At 26.7% G+C, this 6,985-nt stretch overlaps 1 long non-coding RNA gene across 1 annotated transcript; it reads left to right on the top strand.

Moving 5' to 3' along the window:
- Positions 1-3,175: 3,175 nt before the first annotated feature.
- Positions 3,176-4,763, top strand: LOC149056986 (uncharacterized). Its single transcript, XR_016190714.1, has 2 exons — positions 3,176-3,586; positions 4,104-4,763. It is a non-coding gene; the product is annotated as an uncharacterized LOC149056986 (long non-coding RNA).
- Positions 4,764-6,985: the final 2,222 nt, after the last annotated feature.

Raw genomic sequence — 6,985 nt, 5'->3', positions numbered from 1 at the left:
AATGTTTCGTTGTGTTCGACAGATATAGCTATTGTTTCAAGGTTGCTGTTTATTTTTATTTCTTTGCTTGGTATGTTGGATTTTATAAATATTGTGACTCCTCCGCTGGCTCTATCTGATGTGGTTCTATTTTTGCTAAATCCTACATAATTTTTGTGGTGGGCGGTGCAGTTTTCTTTGAAATTAGTTTCTTAGAGGCATAGAATTTGGGAAACGTGATTTTGTATGATGAGTTTCAGCTCTTCTTGTTTTTCGAAGAAGCCGTTGAGGTTCCACTTTATAATACTAACCATTTTTTTTTTTTTTTTTTTTTAATATGATATTGAGTCGTGTTAGCTTCTCTTGTTATGGATTTTTTTAAGTGTTGGGTGTTGTGTAATGTGCATGTATAGCTAAGAATCAGTAAGTTTCAGAGTCAGCTATTGAAGCTCCCGTGGACGCTTCAAGTGCTTTGAAAAGTTTACTGGTTATCCGAGTTATATTGTTTTTAGCTTTAGTGTTTAGTAGGAAGGGTCTGATTTTTTCGAGTAATTCCAATATGTGGTCTCCTTCTACTTCATATTCTTGGATTGTGTCTAGCGGTTGTTCAAGTGTGGCAATAATTTCTATTATGTGTTTAAATTGTGAAAAATTTAAGTTCGATTGATTATGTTGCTCGAAAATATGGCTGATGGGGTCCAAATGACTGTTCAAGTCCTCGGAAAAACGTTTGCGTGAATTTGATCGGTTACGATTTTCTGGCTTGTGCAATGAATCCGGTAGAGAGATGAGTGTGTCTTGATTGGTTAGGGTGTTTTCAGAAACTGAGGTTTTTTCTGTCGTTTTGATTTTTTTATGTTGTTTTTTTTCCTCTGGAAGCAGTGACTCTTGGGGAGCTGTGAATAGTGGGCTGGAGGGGGCTGAGGAGATTAATGTTTTAGGTGCCCGACGTTTGTGAGGTAATGATTCTGTGGTGACGTTCCAATTTGAGGTGGTTTTATCGAAGGTAATGAGCATTGGGGACTTGTTAGAAGGTTGGGAGTTTTCGATAAGGTCGATTTTTTGGTTATCTGACGTAGAATTTATCTCAGTTACATTTGTCTGGTGAGGTGGGGTAGAGATTTCCATGATGTTTACCATTTATTTTTTTGCACGTCGAGGAGGCGTGTCCAATAGATTTGCAGTTGAAGCATGTTATTTTATCGTCCGTGAAAAATATGCGAAATTGTGAGTCGTTTGCATTTATTAATATAGAGCTTGGTATTTTTGGAATGTCGTCGTATTTTATGTACATTTGTCGGCGGAAACTGAGAATATGATCGTATCCTTCTGCGAAAATTCCAGCTTTGAGGTGGCTTATTTGAGAGACAGGAATAATGTTAAGCATTTTTAATTGGTCAAGGATGCTTTGGTTGTTGATAGAAGGACAGACGTTGGATATTACTATCCTTTTGGCTGGGTTGTTTAGTCTTCGAATTTGTAGATCCTGGTTGTTAATTGTTATGGTTGGGTGTGTGTCTAATAGGTTCTCTAAGATTTGTTTGCTAGATAGGAATATGCAGAGCCGGTTGTTAGAAATTCTAGATACGAATGAGATATTTTTGGGAGAGACTATTTTTCCAACTGCTATAACATACTTTTTTTGTGGAATGCCGTCTATGGAGTTGAAGACTATTGCCTGGTCTCTCGACGGTGTTTTGTCGTTTGCGGTGATTGTTGCAAATGTGATATCACTTTTGTTGTGTTGTGGTATATTCATGCTGTATGTATTATTTAAAGACGTTGGGGCCGGTGTATAATTGAATACAGTGTGGATGTATCGATAGTGCTAATGGGTTCATTAGCGATAGAGTGATTATGCGATGTAGATAGGGAGGCGGGGATAATGTGATTAGCGATCGCGTTATCGCTTGCTAATGATGTACCCGGGCTGGATTATGGTTTTGAGGTATGCTTATCGAGTTTAATTGGCGATGTGGTATTTTTGGTAGGCTTGTATGTAAGTTTGGTTGTTGTAATTTTTTGAGGTTTTTGAGCTGCTGCACCTATTTTTGCAGGTTTTATCCTAGGTGAGTGCCTTTTTGGGGGACTGGTGGACATATTGGGGGTTTTTGGTCAAATACTAAGCATATTACCTGAAGAATGAAGACGGTTTGGATATGCTATCGGAAGCTTCACAAAGACGCATTCGCGATACACACGTGGTAAACGTTCGAAGGTTGAACACGTATTGAACTCTTAACTACACTTTTATAATGTTTTATTCTATGCATTGCCTGATAGTAGACATAAAAGTATGAATATGTTATAACTAAGAACTCTATTTCAAATTAAGTTCAAATGATTTTTCTAATCTCATTATTGTGTTACGAAAATTATATTCTACCGAATAACTAAAAAAAAACATTGCAAACATATCAAATAAATAAATTGATTTTCCACTTAAATCATAACAATTTATGAATTTTCTTTGTTGGTTATAGGGCTAGGTAAGTTGATTCGATTTTAAATCATTATTTAATTTTACACGATTTATAATATACATTTTAAATATATTTAACGGTTGATCATATTATGTTTATATTATATTCAACATAATTGAGATAAGAAGTGTGATTTTATTTTTTAAATATCTACATTCAAGTTTCCGAGGATTCCTAAAAATAAAACATTTAGTTATAATCTATTATAATTTAATATTAAACTTAAACAACGTGTTTATAATGTTTAATTCTATGCATGTCTTGATAGTAGACACATAAGTATGAATATGATATGACTAAGAACTCTATTTCAAATAATTTTTCTACCATAATTATTACTTTTCAAAATTTATATTCGACTATAATAGATATATAACTATATAAGTGTGAATATGTTATAACTCAGAATTCTATTTCAAATTAAGGTCAAATGATTTTTCTACCCTTATTATTACGTTTCGAAAATTATACTCTACCGAAATACATAAAAATTCATTGAAAACATTTCAAATATATCACTAAATTTTGCTCTTTAATCATTACATTTTATGAATATTTTATAATAATTATAAAATATATTTAACATTTATTAATTATTATCGGGTATTCTCTGTCTATAATAGTACCACGTACGTTAATTTAATTTTACACTAATTATAATATGCATCTTAAATATATTTAACGGTTAATCATATGTTTATATAATACTTAACATAATTTAGATAAGAAGTGGAATTTTTTTTTTAAATATCAGCCTTCAATATTCCTAGTTTTTTAAAATAAAACTGTCAGTTATAATCTATTATAATTAAATATTAATCTTAAACTATTTATTTATAATGTTTAATTCTATGCATGGCCTGATAGTAGATATTTATAAGTAATTCATACTTGTCATAACTAAGAACCCTATTTCAAATTAAGTTCAAATGATTTTTTATCCAAATTACTATGTTTCGAAATTTATATTCGACCGAAAAACATGAAAATTCATTGCAAACATTTGAAACAAATCACTTGATTTTCCACTTTAATCACAAAATTTGATGAACATTTTATGATTATAAAATATATTATACACTAATTAATTACTATCGGGTATTTTTTTTCTATTATAGAAGATCGTAAGTTGTTTTAAATTTAAATTATTCTTTAATTTTACACTAAATATAATAAGCATTTTTAATGTATTTAATTTTTAATCTTGTGTTTATATAAAATTCAACATAATTTAGATAAAAAGTTTGATTTTTTTTTTAAATATCTTCATTCAATTTTCCAAGATTTTTAAAAATAAAACTGTTAGTTATAATCATTATAATTAAATATTAACCTTAACCTATGTGTTTATAATTTTTAATTCTATACATGGCCTGATAGTAGACATATAAGTATGAATATGTTGTAACTTAGAATTCTATTTCCAAGGTTTTCTAAGTTCAAATGATTTTTCTACCCATATTATTATGTTTCGAAAGTTATATTCTACTGAAAAACTTTAAAATCCAATGCTAACAATTCAAAAAAATCAAATGATTTTCCACTTTAATCATAACAATTGATGAATGTTTTATAATTATAAAATATATTGTACACTTATTAATGTAATTCACACTATCGGATATTCTCTGTCGATTATAGAATCACGTAAGTTGATTTAATTTTAAATAATTATTTAATTTTACAGTAATTGAAGGGTCCAGTGCAACAACCTTGTATGTCCACTTTTTCAAAAAAAATTTTTATCGTGGTTTCTTTATGAGGAAATAAATCTATACAATTCGGTGTAACAAACCGGTATGTCTGATTATTAGTTACGGAGATATAAGCAAAATGGACTTACCAGGTTATTTCATTTCAGAGCAAGAACCTGGTATGTCCGGACATACAAGGTTTTTGCTCCGAAACTAATTATGTTGGTTATACTGATAAATGATAAAACTCAATTTTATGAGCAAGAACCTGGTAAGTTCATAAATTTATCCTATTTATAAGGTCATAACTTTTTTTGTGTTATTATAATTGTAATTTTAATTCATAATAATGAATGCTATATGTTTTCAAAATAAATATAAAAAATACCACACATATTAACGATATAATAAATTGTATAACTTACTAAAAATGAAAAAAACCAAATTTCAGAGCAAGAAACCTGGTAAATCCATAAATTGATCTTATTTATAGGTCATAACATTTATTGTGAATATAATTATAATTTGAATACATAATATCAATAAAGAAAAAGGAATGCTAAATGTTTTCTATATAAAAATAAAGTGTATGACAAATATTAAAGAATTTAAATGTTTTTTTCTTCTCCTGAACAATTTCCAAAAGTGGACATACCAAATTGTTGCACTGGACCCTTCAATTATAATATGCATTTTAAAATTTTAAATATATTTAAAGTTTAATCTTATGTTTGTATAATATTTAATATAATTTAGAAGATATGTGATTTTTTTAAATATTTGTGTTATTTTTTCCGAGCTGCTAAAAAAATAAAACATGTGTTTTATAATCTAATGTATAATATATATTAACCTTAAACTACGTGTTTATAATGTCTTATTCTATTCATTGCCTGATAGTAGACATATGAGTATGAATATTTTATAAATTATGAACTTATAACTAAGAACTATATTTCAATTTAAGGACAAATGATTTTTCTACCCTATACATTATGTTTCGAAATTTATATTCGCCTGATTATTCATGAAAATTAATAAAATTATAAAAATTATCCATGAAAATTCATTGCGAACTTTTCAAATAAATCACTCGATTTTCCTCTTTAATCACAAAATTTTATGAATATTTAATAATTATAAAATATATTGTACACTTATTAATTATTACTATCGGATATTCTCTGTCGATTATAGTATCAAGTAAGTTGATTTAATTTAAAATAATTATTTAATTTTACACTAATTGTAATCTATTTTAAAATTTTAATTATATTTAAAGTTTAATCTTATGCTTATTTATTAATCAACATAATTTAGATAAGAAGTGTGATTTTATTTTTTAAATATCAGCATACAATTTTCCGAGTTACTAAAAAAAAAGCTGTTAGTTATTATCTATTGTAATTAAATATTAATTTTAAACTACGTGTTTATAATGTTTAATTCTATGCATGGCCTGATAGTAGACATATAAGTATGAATATGTTATAACTAAGAACACTATTTCAAATTAAGTTCAAATGAATTTTTATCCTTATTATTTTGTTTCGAAAATTATATTCTACCGAAAAACTAAAAAATTCATTGCAAACATTTCAAAAAATCACTTGATTTTCCACTTTAATCATAACGTTTTATGAATATTTTATAATCATAAAATATATTTTAAACTTGTTTGTTAATTATTATCGGGTATTTCTCTGTCTATATTAGGACACGGTATGTTAATTTTAATTTTCCACTATTTATAATTTATAATATGCATCTTAAATATGTTTAAAGTTTAATGTTATGTTTATATTATACTCAACATAATTTAGATAAGAAATGATATGTTATTTTTTAAATCTCTGTATTCAATTTTCCGAGTTTCTAAAAAAAAAAGCTGTTAATTATAATCTATTATAATTAAATATTAACCTTTAAACTATGTGTTTATCAGTAGCTTCATAAAGACGCACTGGCGATACACACGAGCTAAACGTTCGAAGGTTGAACACGTACTGAACACTTAACTACACTTTTATAATGTTTAATTCTATGCATGGCCTGATAGTAGACATATAGGTATGAACATGTTATAACCAAAAACTCTAGTTCAAATCAATTTCAATTAATTTTTCTACCCTTATTATTATGTTTCGAAAATCATATTCTACCGAAAAACTAAAAAATTCATTGCAAACATTTCAAAAAATTACTTGATTTTCCACTTTAATCATAACATTTTATGAATATTATATAATTATAAAATATATTTTAAACTTGTTTGTTAATTATTATCGGGTATTCTCTGTCTATATTAGCACTAGGTATGTTAATTTTAATTTTCCACTATTTATAATTTATAATATGCATCTTAAATATGTTTAAAGTTTATATTATACTTAACATAATTTAAATACGAAGTGAGATGTTATTTTTTAAATCTCTGCATTCAATTTTCCGAGTATCTAATAAAAAAAGCTGTTAGTTATAAATTTATAATCTATTATAATTAAATATTAACCTTAAACTATGTGTTTATGATGATTAATTTTATGCATAGCCTGATAGTAGACATATAAGTATGAACATGTTATAACCGAAAACTCTAGTTCAAATCAATTTCAATTAATTTTCTTACCCTTATTATTATGTTTCGAAAATCATATTCTACCGATAAACTTAAAAATTCATTGCAATATAAGTTAATTTAATTTAAAATAATAATATAATTTCACACGATTTATAATATGCATCGTAAATATGATTATAGATTAATCATATGTTTATATTATATCCAACATGATTTAAATAAGAAGTGATTTTTTTTTTTAAATATTT

Source organism: Diuraphis noxia, unplaced genomic scaffold (assembly GCF_037042655.1).
Source record: "Diuraphis noxia isolate RWA-SAM2 unplaced genomic scaffold, SU_Dnox_SAM2 contig0003, whole genome shotgun sequence".
NCBI classification, from domain to species: Eukaryota; Metazoa; Arthropoda; class Insecta; order Hemiptera; family Aphididae; genus Diuraphis; species Diuraphis noxia.
Note: the sequence above shows the minus strand (reverse complement) of the source record. Positions and strands in the feature narration are given on the sequence as shown.